At 37.8% G+C, this 14,302-nt stretch overlaps 1 protein-coding gene across 5 annotated transcripts in view; it reads right to left on the reverse strand.

Moving 5' to 3' along the window:
- Positions 1-14,302, reverse strand: part of CLOCK (clock circadian regulator) — a 127,194-nt gene that overhangs the window by 54,893 nt on the left and 57,999 nt on the right. Inside the window, exon 3 of one of the 5 annotated variants that reach the window (XM_072620800.1) lies at positions 550-651. The exons of 3 other annotated variants lie outside the window; for them this stretch is intronic. The gene's annotated coding sequence lies outside the window, so the exon portion shown is untranslated. Of the gene's footprint in view, positions 1-549; positions 652-12,719; positions 12,970-14,302 lie in introns of all 5 variants that reach the window. One more of the 5 variants, XM_072620801.1, reaches the window with a different exon arrangement.

A 14,302-nucleotide genomic window follows, 5' to 3' on the forward strand; every position in this document is an offset into this window, starting at 1 on the left:
CATAAATCTTCTGAAATCATAATCGGTAACTCTACTAATCAGTTTGTTTAAACAGACTTTTCAGTTGTTTTCCTTTACTGTAGTGACTGGATAAAGTGATATCCTGGTTTAATTCACTTCATTATGTATCAGCTCTGTTTCACTGACTCATTCACAATCACTATTTCTTATGGCATAATAATATTCCATTAAATTCATATAGTATAATTTGTTCAACTACTCCTAAATTTATAGGCCTTTTTTTAGCCCTTTGCTATAATAAAAATCCTGATATATAGCTATATATTTAAATACATAATATCTTTCTTATTATTATATTAGCTTATTAACATATTATCTATTATTATATAATACGTATGTATGTGTATATGTGTGGGTGTGGGATACGTACAGAGTCCTCCACTGATATTCGGGGATTTAGGAGTACAAGACACCCACAAAATGTGAAAAAACACAAATAACTTTAGGCCCCACCCCAAATCTTTATTTTTTGAATCATTCTGATCATATTTAACCCACAAAACAAGTAAAACAACACAATGCACCCACAAAAAAGTTGTCGCTTCTAGGAGAGATTAGTATCTCAAATAACATGCTGAGTTTCGCAGTCACCAGTATAGCAGCAGCTCCTCCTTCATGGATTTCCTTCTCCTACAAAAAGTATAAGATACAAAGCTCACTGTGGGAGAAAATCACTGCACTGAGTTAGGCTGATAGACACAAAGGAGGTGCTCCCAAAGAGAGATGCAGCCCTTAGTTCTTTAACACACTGAAACTGTTAACAAAATTTAACTGTTTATAATAAATGCATATATGCATACTTATGTTAATAATAAAAGATTAATAATATTCAGTATTTGTACATTTATGACTTACTAAAAAAATTTTTGTTTTCTTCACATGCTTGTGATTTCTGCCTGTAGTTTTCTGAACACTGCAAATTCCCATTTAATTTTCAACGGTCAACCTTTGAATAACCAAAACCCAGAGTGTGAAATCTGGGAATGTGCAAAGGATGAGTGAATGTATGTGTGTGTGTGTGTGTGTGTGTGTGTGTGTGTGTAGATATGTATGTACACACACACATATAGTACCATACTGGGAAGGGCTTTCAAAGCCAAATTGAGGAGTTAGTATGTTATAATAAAGTCAACAGAATCAATGAAGGTTCTTGAGTGAGAGGGCAAGGTCAGACTTGCTTAGAAAGCTACTCCTCACAGCTACATGTAGGACGCATTGAAGAAGAAGAGAATGGAAGCAAGGAAACAAAAAAAATGTGTCATGAGATTGTGTATACCCTCCGATCCAGCAATAACATTACTAAATGTACACCACAAAGAAGTCAAAGACAGAATTCACATGTACGCAACCAACACAAACACACAACAAACCCCTCAGTTTGGCTTTTACATCCCCTTGGAAAGATACTTCCAGTATACCTTTCCAGGCTTATTTCCTATTACTCTGCACCAAACCTTCTCTGTTCTAGTCAAACTGGCCTGCTTGGTCTTCTCCAGCCTCAGCATTCCCTCTTCTGCCTCCCTTACCTTGGCCCATACAGCTCCCCTCTGCCCGGAATCCATTTCCTCTTCAGTTCCCCCTTTCGGAAGCTGCATTCTCCTTCAAGATTCAGGTCATATGTAAATTCTTCTAGAAAGTTTTTCGTGGTTGCCATCAACACTCTCTCCCAAACAGTCCTGACTCTGAGACCGGCTTCCTATTCACTATGCCATGCTGCTTCTAACCTTTACTTTTCATATAATAGTTTTTAATAAATGTTTGTTGGATTGAAACCGGTTTCTGTATGACACTTTTAAAGGTTTGCTCATTTTTATATACATCATCTCATAATAATCTTATAAGGGAGGCACTACAGATACTGTCATCCTCATTTTACAGATTAAAAAACTCAGTCGTGAAAAGTAGCTTGCTCTAGTCACAAAATTAGTGTCAAACTCTATGCATTTTACAGGCTATCTCAACTATTCCAAACAATATACAATCTAAATGGATTTGCTGTGGTGATTGATTATAAAAAAGCAAAACATAGCCTTGCATTCTATCTTTATACTACAGGCTTGCATAGGGAAGGTAGAGAGGACAACAGAGGGATCTTTAGAGGGAGGATGAGAGAATATGTAAAAGGTGGTACAGAATTTATGGGAATGGGGGGATAGAGGAGGCAGGAGGGATAGGAAATAGGAGATATGCTCAAATATAAAAACAAAGATCAGGAATAGAATATGTTTGGGAAAGCATATGTCTATATGTGTGTATATATGTATATGTGTATGTATATATCTATAGCTATAGAGAAACATATCTAAACTTTATTGTAGTCTTTTGGGGAGTGGTAGGAGGGAAAAAAAGTTTAAAAAGCACACAGTAGAGAATAAAAGAACTCACAAGGAAGCAAAGAGAAGGTGGACAATTTTTAACACAAGTATTTTTTATCATACAGGCTTTCTTAAAATGAAAATTTATTGTTACACAATTTGAATCCTCTCTTATGTTCTACTATGCTCCTGACATGCTTTTTTCTTCCTTTTAAACTTTGTATTTAAGTTCCAATACTTAAGTTTATAATATGGTTTTGGTTCTTTATTCTATTCTGTATTTGTGTTCTGGCATTTGAGTTTAAAATAAAATTTTTTAAAAATGACTAAGGCAGGTTTTCCATGATTATAAAAGTATTAACTGTCTCAACACTAGAATGCACTTGTGCTGCAGCACTTTATAACTAACTAGATCTTTTGTCTGTAGAGGGAGCTATAAAACAGGGGTGTCAAAATGACTGTCACATGAAACACTCATAAAGCATGGCTTGGTTAAAATGTAATTGGGAAATGTTTAACTAACTAACTAAATAATAATCAAATAAATAAAAATACAGTAAAACAGATAATGTTAATTTTGTTGTATTCTAATATGCAGCCGGCAGAGATTCATTTCTATTTGAGTTTGACACCACTGCTTTAATAAAAATAAAACTGACTGCCATAGTGCCTTAAATACAAAAGGTATTAATGTTTGTTGAATCAAAGTATTTTGGGTTTTTTTAAATTAAAGTTCATAAACAGCAGGAAGGTATGGAATTATTTAATATTTATGCTCATAAAAATGATTTTAGCATCTATAAAAAACTTTAAATATTCATAAAGATTAGGATCAGGTATTCTTGCACATCAAGCACAAAAGAACAAAGTGAGTTATAAATGACCTTGAAAAGAATTAGATAATGCTAATCTAAAACCAAAATTTTCAACTTCTAAAAAACAGAAGAAATATAATATAAGGAAAGGACCTTAGCAACTGGTTAAACACGTTCATTCCAGACACATTGATTCTTATTCTGGTGCTCTTGTTTACTGTCTCAATTAACAGGTTAATAACAATAGTTTACTTGTGATATTAGCTTTAAAATTAGTTTTGAGGAAATCAAAATATTTTAAAATCTAAAATCTGTTCAGTAAATATCAAAGTAAGAATGAGTATCATTTTAAACAAAAACAAATAATACCATTAAATGTTTAAGGCACTTCCTCAGGTAAAGCAACCAAAGAACAATAAATATAATAAAGTTCTTCTGCCTAATTCAGTACTCCATGTCTTCTCCTGAAATATTAAGTAATCTAATTACTTTATAGTCATTCTATGTATGGATCACAAATATCAAGAAACATGAATACTTTTAACACTGCTATCATTCCCAAAACTCTTTCCCTCTCTACTTCACTGCAATACAAAAGCACAGTTAAGTCAAAGAAACTAACACAACAACCATTTTTGATAAAGCAGGCCTCATTTTACCCATAGTCCAACATTATCTCTGCAGTAACAAGGTAAGTTTGTTATATCACTAGTCTTCAAAATCACATTTTAGTGACCTGAATTCTGATGTCTTTTAGTGTTGTTTTCCCTTGTATCATACATTTCTTAGATAAACAAAGACTGACTAGTAAGTTTTGGCTAATAAGCAAAGATAACATGTAGAACCAAAGACACCTCAAAGTAAAATCTTTAATAATACTAACATAATAAACAATAGATGTATATTGCATTTATGCAGATTACTTCCTTTGAGAACTACTATGTTAGACATATGATATTCTTAAATCTTACAACTGAAGAGAACTGCTAGGTAGCACAGCGGATAGAGTGCTGGGCCTGGAATCAGGATGACCTGAGTTCAAATCTGATAGACATGTATTAGCTGTACAATCCTGGGCAAGTCACTTAATGGTAAGGGAATCTGAAGATCTTCCCTGACCCTTAAGAGACACATGTGACCTGCTCTGATGTTTGGCCCAGTCCACAGCTTGAGTCACATGGAGCCTGAGTCACATAGCATGGTGAGAGGAGTTTGCTGAGCAGGTAGAGCAGGAAGGGTACAGCAGGAAGAGAGAGCGAGGGGGAGCTGAGAGACAGAGAGAGGAGGTAGAGTAGAGCAGCTAGTGTGAGTGAGAGAGGGTGCTTGTTTGTGGGGAGGCCTGACAGAGGGAAGGTTTGGGGATGGTGATCCCCCCCTCTATTGGTAATACGTACAAACTTGGTAAAATTGGCTTTCTGGTATCTCAATAAATATTTTAGTTTTGTCTTTGAGAAAGAGAGTATAATTTGCAAAATATAATATAATATAATATAATTTGCAAATTTACCCTGGGAATATGCCTGCATATCCGTAGTGACTGCTGTGGGTATCACTTTGGTGCTACAGTCATTTAACCCAGTTTGCCTCTTGTCTCAGTTTTCTCCATCTATAAAATGAGCCAGAGAAGAAAATGGCAAACCGCTCCACTCCAGTGTCTTTGCCAAGAAAATGCCAAATGGGATCACAAAGAGTTAGACATGACTGAAAAGCAACTGAACAACAAAAAGTACTAGTTCATTTTACATAGGGGAAATTAAAGTCACAAAGAGTTGGTTCATACCCCACACCTGAGACTAAAGTATAAGGTCTATCCTGTAGTAGCAGACTCCATCTGCTCATAATTACTGCTCAGATACAGAGAACATTGAATAGTTTCTGAATTCCCTTCCAACCTAGCCAAATGTCCTCTTGATTTCATCCTCTCCTATCCTGCCCAGCAAAGTCTTTCCATGAGCCAAAAATATTTTCACTAGATCTTATTGTTCCTACTAGTTATTACTCAATATCTCAATTAAATTCCTTGAAAAAGCCATCCATACGCACTGTTACTACTACTTCTCCTCTCACTCTTCTCCCAATCCTGTGCAGCCTGGCTTCTGAAGTCATCACTCAAATTAAACTGTTCTTTTCGAAGTTACCAATGGTTTCTTAATTGCCAAACAAAACAGCATTTTCTCAGTTATCATCCTTCTTGACCTTACTGTAGCATTTGACACTGTAGCCCACTCTCTTCTATTATTTTCTGGGTTTTCATGGCCCTGTTTTCTCCTGGTTCACTACCTTTCTGACCTCTCCTTAATCTTTCACTGGATCTTTACTCATGTCCTATAACTGTGGGTATACCTCAATGCTTTGTCCTAAGTCCCTCTTTTCTTTTTTCTTTCAGTTTATTAGCTCCTGTGGACTCAATTATCATCTCTATGTAGCTCATATGATGTACAGAACTTTCATTTCCAACTCTAGTTTCTCTCCCATCACAAACTAAATATTAAGACATTTCCAACTGGATGTCTAGTAGGTATCTCAAACTCAACATGTCCAAAGTAGAATTCACTATCTTCTCCCGCAAACCTACTCCTCCCTTCAGAATTTCTTTATTACTCTCAAGAACACTACATTCCTATTAGTCATGTGGGTTCTCAATCTCAGTATCACATTTGACTCCTCACTCTCCTCATCTACATTATTCAATCAGTTGCCAAATCTTGCACCAAAATCTTGCCATGTCTTCCTACTTCTACAATATCTCTTTCTTTCCATTCACACAGCCACCACTCTTATTTAAACCCTCATCACTTCTTGCCTGGCCTATTGTAACAGTTCCATCTTTTTATCTCCCCATTCCAATCCTTAGCTGTCAAACTGATCTGATATATCATTCTCTACTCAATAAACTTCAGTGGTCCCTTAAAACTTCCAGAATTAAATACCATCCACTCTACATTACATTGAAAACTCTCTACAACTTGGCTTCTTTCTACTTTTCGAGTCTTTTTGCCTATTGCTCCCCTCTATGCACTCAGTGATTATTAGTGAGATTTCTGTTCCTCACACATGACACTCTACTTCTATCTCCATGCCTTTGAACTGGCTGACCCTCAAGTTTGAAATGCTATCCCTCCCTCACCTCTAACTTTCAGAATCCTTGGTTTTCCTTAAGACTCAGCACAGGTATCGCATTCAGCAGGAAGCCTTCCTGGAATCCACCAGTGATTAGTTAACATCTTTCCTTCTAAGGTTACTTTTAATCTACTTTGTTTGATCTTGAATACAGCTTCAGATATATATGTTGTCTTCCTCCTCAGAATATAACTTCCCTGATGATAGAGACTGTTTTGCTGTTATAGTTATATCTCCAGCAGCTGGCACCATGCCTGACACATAATAAGCATTTAGTAAATGCTTGATGATTTAAAGCAGGCCTGCACAACATAGTGCCCTCTAGCGACTAGAGACAGACTGATGACGGTTGGTTCACATGACAGTTGCCCAAGCTCCTTTGGCTGGCCTGGGGGCTGTAATGTTGTGGCCTTGATTTAAAGGGACCTACCCATGGTCACACAAGTAGTAAAGAACAAAATTTAAACCCAATTCTCTGATTTCTAAATAAGTGCTCTATGCACAGCTTTTATCCAGAGATTCTAACACTGCAGTAATTAGTTTTCTTTACATTTTGAACTGGTTGTCTATGTGTGCAAAGCAACAGTAAACAGGATAAGAAGTGAAAGGGCCCAGCTGTCAGTCTCAATAAAAAGGATTACCCCATATTCCCAAAGATAGTATCAACTGAAAGTTAACCAAGCAAAGTGGTGAAAGGAATGTGTTAAAAGAACTTTCTTTTGGGATGCTATCCAGGCACACATTTCACAAGAAAGTACAGTAGTAATCCCATGCAACATAGAATCAGACATAACAATGTGTTGATTTGTTTTATTTTGCTATTCTTATAGGTTATAAGGGAAGGCTTTGGTGGGAGGAGGGGAGAAGAGGGAAGATTTAGTGAGTAGCAAGAATGATGCAAAAAATGATGAAAAGAATATCAATGAAACATTAGAAAAATATAGAAAAAAGCATATGGAAGCTCAGAAGTCAAAAGGCAGGAAAAACAGTTTTGTTACTATCATGTTAGAATTAATAAATGCTTAAAAAACAAATACAATTAAGAGCTAAAAGTTAATATGAACAATTTCACATATAACCCCTTTATCTGTTCCTTATCTACTGAAATATTCACATTTAAGTTTGTTAAATTCATAATAAATTTTTAAAAAAGAATTTTCTTAAAGAGTCAATCTGATACTGCCAAGTACATCAAGAAAGATTTTAAGTCTCCATGGTATACTCACGTCCTGGCATATAACATTAACAAATCTTAAGTAATTCACTAATATAAGACAAGTTATATTTTAGGTTTTTATTTGCTTAATAAAAACAAAAAATAAAACCTTGATCTTAAGTAGAGTCTGATAAAATAAAATTTTTTTAAAATTGAGGGTGGGGGAAAATTATTTCCAGTTACTAGTTTACTATAATTTACTAATCACAAAAGATGAAGTTACTACCAGGAATTAAAAGCTTTTTACGTAAGGAACTTGAGCTCAAAGTCATACAGTAGAAAAACTCACCAGTTGAGTAAGCACTACATTACTGTCTTATGACAACAGAAGTCATTAATGGCATGGGCCTTATGTAAATCTCAACAAAAATTTATCTTTCTAAATACTCATGGAAAGGTGATATTGCTGCCAAACAATTTACAGAAGATATTACTAAAAAAAGACAAATGCAGAAATAAGCCTATTTTATTTGCCTTCTACACTTGTATACAAAAGTATATTTTTAAGAATCCTATGTTATTATTTTTAATAGATCAGCCCACATCTGACTCTCCATGTACAGAACAGTGTTAGTCTCCATTCTCTCCACCTGGTATCTTTAGCAGTTCTTGTGGACTCACTCACCATTTCTATACATCTGTTTCTACCTTCAGTTGCTGGACTGGGACTTTATACTATTTCTATACTCTGCTTCAATTTTTGGATGAGATGGCAGGGCCCTGGTTACTTAACCACTGAAGCCTAAATTCTGATGTCATCTTACTGCAATTCAGAATAGGGTAACTAGGTCCTGATCCTCCTCCGTGCCCTATTACAAAGCCTTGGCCTAGGATAGGAATCTAAGCCTCAGCCCTGGGATCAATCTTCATCTTCTGCCTCATTTTCAGATTCTGCTTCAGTCCCCTGGTGGCTCAAAATACTTGTTGACCTCTGCCCTATCTCTGTCTCCTATCAGAATTTGGCTTTGACTCCTGAGATATCCCTGACAGAACACGACGAGATATCAATAGATCAGATCATACTGGCTTCAGGCCTCCTGGAGGGCCTACAGATGAATGCTGCCAGGGTACCTCAGTCCCCTGTCTTTTTGCTGTCACCTACCAGAAACTGGCTTTGTATCCTGAGATAAGCCTGGGTGTGTGAGCCACAGTGCTGGCTTTTTCCTGTCCTGTGGTTCTAACAAGCTTTAGTCCCTGTGGACTTGAGATCTTCCGGGCTTCTGGGTCATCCTCACCTTCACCCAAAAACCCTCCAACTAGAATACCCACAAGTTTCCAGATACATTGTGGAGTCCTAGACTAGGCATCCCTCTTCTTCCCTTCACATCTCACATTTCCTCTTTCCCCACTACTTTCACTTTCACCTCATCTCTTTATGAAATGGGACCCTTCTCCTTGACAAAGCAAATTCATCTATATGCACTCTTGATTCTATCCCTTCCCTATCCTTTCCAGCAGCCTGCCCCCTCCTATCATCTCCATGTCTTTCTAATCTTCAATCTCTCCCAATTTACTAGCTCCTTCCAAAAACGTCCATTTCTTTTCCATCCTTAGAAAAAAAAAACACAACAAAAAAATTTACTTGTCCCTATAATCCCATCATCTTATATCTATCTTCCCCTCTTCAGCTAAACTCCTTCAGAAAGTCATCTACAATTAGTGACTCCACTTCCTCTCTCCTCTTTTAAATCCTCTTCAATCTGACTTTCAACCCCATCGTTTGCGAAAAAATTGTTCTTCCAAAGTCACAAGTGATCTCTTAATTGGCAAACAGAATAGCCTTTTCTCAAGCCTCATCCTTCCTGATCTCTCTACAGTCACTGATACTGTTAATCACTGTCTCCTGGATATCCTCTCCTCTCTGGGTTTTTAGAACACTGTTCTCTCTTGGTTTTCTTTCTGTTTGCTCCCTCTTTTTTTTTTATTTTTTTTTAAATTTATTTTTAACACAGTCTATAACAGATAAAGCAATTCAAACTTTTGGTCAGGTGATACTTCTTTTTAAAGCATTTACAATAGGGACCATAAAGCAATTTTTTTTAAACATTAACCAACTGAGACACAGATAATATTTATGTTGCTAACTTCACAAGCTCTTGACCTAATTGTCTCCACAGTATTACTAAGAATTAAAGGACCCTAACTTATTGTTGTTGGTCTAAAGTCCTATGCCTAATAGCTTAATTTTAGACAACCTCGGATGTTCCCTTACCAATAATCTATAATTGAATAGATCTGGTATTAAGCTTACAAATCTTTTGACTATAGGAAACTGCCACCAAGAGTAGGGACATTGCAGGGATACAATATCTCCCCAACTTCATGTCAATTCCAGGGAGGATTAGATTATCCACTTGTATTCAGTCAGGCTTAAAGTCTGCCAGGTGTCAGTGGGGAAATTAAGTCAGGAGAATTCCACCTCAGCCCATGCTGAACAGCCTCTCTCCCACCCTTCCCTTGAGATCACCTATACAGTTCATACCAGCATCTCATCAGCTTACTGGCATCATGGACTGGAGGCTCAGAACGCCTTTCTTGCTACCCATACCTGGAGTTAGACTCAGAAGAACAGTCACTTAATAGTCCCATAGCATCTAAAAATGGCAAGTTCCAATAACCAGGTTTCAAATATGATTACAGTTTCACTTTGGCTAAGGAACATCTTTTGAGGCAAGTCTTAAATGGCAATCATAAAATCATAAAATCAAATTTACCATTAAAACCTTGACTTTTCCATCAATACCAAATTTTACCCGAGGTTACCTTCCTCTAGGAAATTTAGACTGAAATTCTTTTCCCCAAACTAAAGATGTCATTGATTTATTCTCAGTAATTAATTCAGTCTATTGTTTTAATACTAAATGCTTTTACCTCACTTTGTAACATGTCGAATTTTTCTCCCCATCACTCCCCCTCCCCCCGCTTCCTAATACCTTGCATTCTGATTACTCCTTCCCTCAATGTACTCTCCCCTCCATCACACCCCACCCCTCTCCTACACCCATCTTCTCTCTTTTCTTGTAGGGCAAGATAAATTTCCAAACCCCATTCCCTGTAGTTCTTACTTCCCAATTATATGCAATAAAAATTATCAACATTTGTTTCTAATACTTTGAATTCCAACTTCTCTCCCTTCCCCCTCCCTCCCCAGCCCCACTGAGAAGGGAAGCAATTCAATACAGACTAAATATGTGTTCTTTTGCAAAAGACTTCCATAATAATTATGCTGTGTAATACTAATTATATTGCCCTCTGTCCTACCCTATCCCCCCTTGTTTTCCCCCCTTACAATTGACCTTGTCCCTTCTCGAAAGTGTTTGTTTCTAGTGACTCCCTTCTCCTATTTGCCCTCCCTTCTAACATTCCCCTCACTCCACCTGTCGCCTCCTCTCCTACTTTCCTGTGGTGCGATATAAATTTTCATATCAAATTTAGTGAGCATGTTATTCCCTCCAGCCACATGTGGGAAGAGTAGCTTTATTTTCCACCCCCTCCCTTTTTCCCTTATCTCCTCCATTGAATAAGACTTTTTCTTTCTCTTTTGTGAGTTACAGCCTGCCCCGTTCCATTACTCCCTTTCTCTTCCCGGAATTTTTCTTCTTCACCCCTTAATTTTTATTTTATTTTATTTTGTGTGTGTGTGTGGATATCATCTCTTCTGATATAACACACCCTGTACTCTCTATCTATGTGTATGTGTATGTGTATGTACAATCAATCTCTCCAACTACCCAAACACTGAGAAAAGATTCAAAAGTTAAAATTATTTTCCTTCCATGTAGTAATGTAAACAGTTCAGCTTTAGAAAGTCTTTGATGATTTTTCTTTTCTGTTTACCTTTTCATGCTTCTCTTGATTCTTGTCCTGGGATGTCAAATTTTTAAATATACATCTGGTCTTTTCCTCAACATGAATTCTTGAAAGTCATCTATATCACTGAATGATCATTTATTCCCTTGAAGTATTATACTCAGATTTGCTGGGTAGGTGATTCTTGGTTTCAATCCCACTTCCTCTGACTTCTGAAATATCCCATTCCAAGCCTTTCAATACCTTTATGTTGAAACTGCCAGATCCTGTGTTATCCTGATTGTATTTCCACAGTACTCAAATTGTTTCTTTCTAGCTGCTTGCAGTATTTTCTCATTGATCTGGGAACTCTGAAATTTGGCCACAATATTCCTAGGAGTTTCTCTGTTCAGGTCTCTTTCAGGAGGTGATCAGTGAATTCTTTCAATATCCATTTTTGCCCTCTGATTCTATAACATCAGGGCAATTTTCCTTGATAATTTCATGGAAGATAATGTCTAGGCTCTTTTTTTTGATCATGGCTTTCAGGTAGTCCAATAATTTTTAAATTATTTCTCCTCGTTCTATTTTCCAGGTCAGTTGTTTTTCCAATGAGAGTTGTTTCACAATATCTTCTATTTTTTCAAATTTTTGGTTTTGTTTACTAATTGCTTGGTTTAACTCATAGTCATTCGTTTCCCTGAACTCAATTCTTTCTTTTAACAAATTATTTTGTTCAGTGAGCTTTTGAACCTTCTCCTCCATTTCGGTAATTCTGCTTTTTAAAACCTCCTTTTCCTCATTGGCTTTTTGGACCTCTTTTTTCAATTGAGTTAGCCTCTTTTTAAAGCTGTTATTTTCCTCAGCATTTTTTTGGTTCTCCTTTAGTAAACTGCTAACTTGTTTTTTAAGGTCTTCTACTGCCTGAGCCCAGTTTAAGTTCCCTCTGGAGGCAGAGGCCTTGACTTCCTCTGACAGTATGCCTTGTTCTTCCTCATCTGAAAGGATGGGGGGAGACACCTGTTCCCCAAGAAAGTAACCTTCTATGGTCTTATTTTTTTTCCTTTTTTTGGAGTATTTTCCCAACCAGTTACTTGACTTCTGAGTTTCCTCTCCACAACCTCCTGGCCTCCAGCTCTGCCAAGCCAGTGCTTTGGGGCTGAGATTCAAATGAGCTGCTCCAATCCCTCAGGGGGTTTTGGCGGGGGCAGGGGTGCTATTCAGTTTGAGATTAAGTTCAGCTGCTCAGGTAGGGGCTGGGCTGCCACTCAGGGCTAAGTTCCCTCAGGGCATTTCTGATGAGACCTTCAACAATGGATGCTGAATACTGCCTGCTTTGGGAGCCCCATCTGCTGCTGCCTCTACTGCTGCCACCTGAGGAGGCCCGAATTATGGGGACACCCCACTCCCCTCTCGGCCAGCCAAAAAGACCCTCTCACTGACCTTTGGTGCCTGTGGGTTGAGGGATCTTCGCTGCATCTGGAGATTCCATCCCTGAAGCCTGCTTGGATCTGCTCCCTTCAGTGCTGTGCGGCCAAGGCAGGGCTGCGCTCTGCTCCACACCCAGTGCTAGACAGACCTTTCCTGTCGGTCTTTCAGGTCTCTCTGGGATAAAAATCTCCTCCACTCCGTTGTTCTGTGGTTTCTGTTGCTCCAGAATTTGTTGAGTTCTTCTTTACAGGTATTTTATGGGCTGTGGGGTAGGAGCTAGCATATGTGTATCTTTCTACTCCACCATCTTGGCTCCTCCCCCTCCTGTTTGCTTCTTGTTAACCTCATTTGCTGGACTCTCCATCCAGGGCAAATCCATTAACTACAGACATATCTCAAAGGTCTGTCCTGGGGCCCTCTTCTCTCTCTAACATGCTTGGTGATCCTGTCAGTTCCTACTGATTCAATAACTATCTCTACACGTGTAATTCTCAGATCTATTTATTCAGCCTTCTTTCCTGATTTTTAATCTGACATCACTAATTGACTCTTACACATCTCAAACTCAATGTCTCATAGATATCTCAAACTCAAACATGTCCAAACCAGTATTCATTATCTTTTCCCCTTCAAACTTTCCCTCTCCTCAACTGCTTGATTAGTGTTGAAGGCAATACCATTCTCTTAGTCACTCAGGCTCCTAAACTCAGTGTCATCTTAAATTCTTCACTCATACTCATCCCACATGTCCAATTTGTTGTCAAATTTTATCATTCTACCTTCACAAAACCTCTCATCTATATTCTGCTTTCTCTTCTGACACAGTCACCACAATGGGTGACTTTCATCAACTCATATGTGGAATGGCATAATCACCTCTATTTGGTTTCTTTCCACTACAGTGTATCTTCTGCTTGGCTACGAAAGAGACCGTATGATTTCTTTACTCAAAAAGCTCCAATGGCTCTCTGGTACTTCAAGGATGTTCTGTGTGGCATTTAAAGCCTTTTACAACCTGGACTCTTCCTACTTTTCCAGTCTTTTTACACTTTGTGTCCCTCCATGTATTCTACAATCCTTCTTGTTGGCCTCCACCTATCACACTCCCAACTCCTGAGTTTGTACCTTTTCAAAGTCTCTCATGCCTTGAGACTCTCCCTCCTCACTTCTTTCTACTGGCTGCCTTGTCTTTCTTCAAGACTCAGTTCAAATCCCATCTTCTACAGGAGTTCTTTCCTGGTCTCCCCACAACACTCCCCGAACCCTATTCCCTGCTAGTGCCTTCTCTCTGGCATTAACTCCAGTTTTTCCAGAATATATTTTATACGTACACAGCTTTTTGCATATTGTCTCTCCCATTAGAATGTGAACTCTTTTAAGGCAGGGGGCATATTCCCCTCCACTTCCCCTTTTTTGTATTCCCAGTGCTTAGCACATGATAAACACTTAATAAATGCTTGTCAAATAACAGTTTCTCAGAGGAGCTGGGTTTGGATGGAACCTTTCATCAGACCATCACTACTAGACATTACATTTTCACACACTCTATGAAGTAGCCAAAAGGTCCTACTTTCTGTTCCTCATGTTACATCTCC

Source organism: Notamacropus eugenii, chromosome 6 (assembly GCF_028372415.1).
Source record: "Notamacropus eugenii isolate mMacEug1 chromosome 6, mMacEug1.pri_v2, whole genome shotgun sequence".
In the NCBI taxonomy this organism is placed as follows: Eukaryota; Metazoa; Chordata; class Mammalia; order Diprotodontia; family Macropodidae; genus Notamacropus; species Notamacropus eugenii.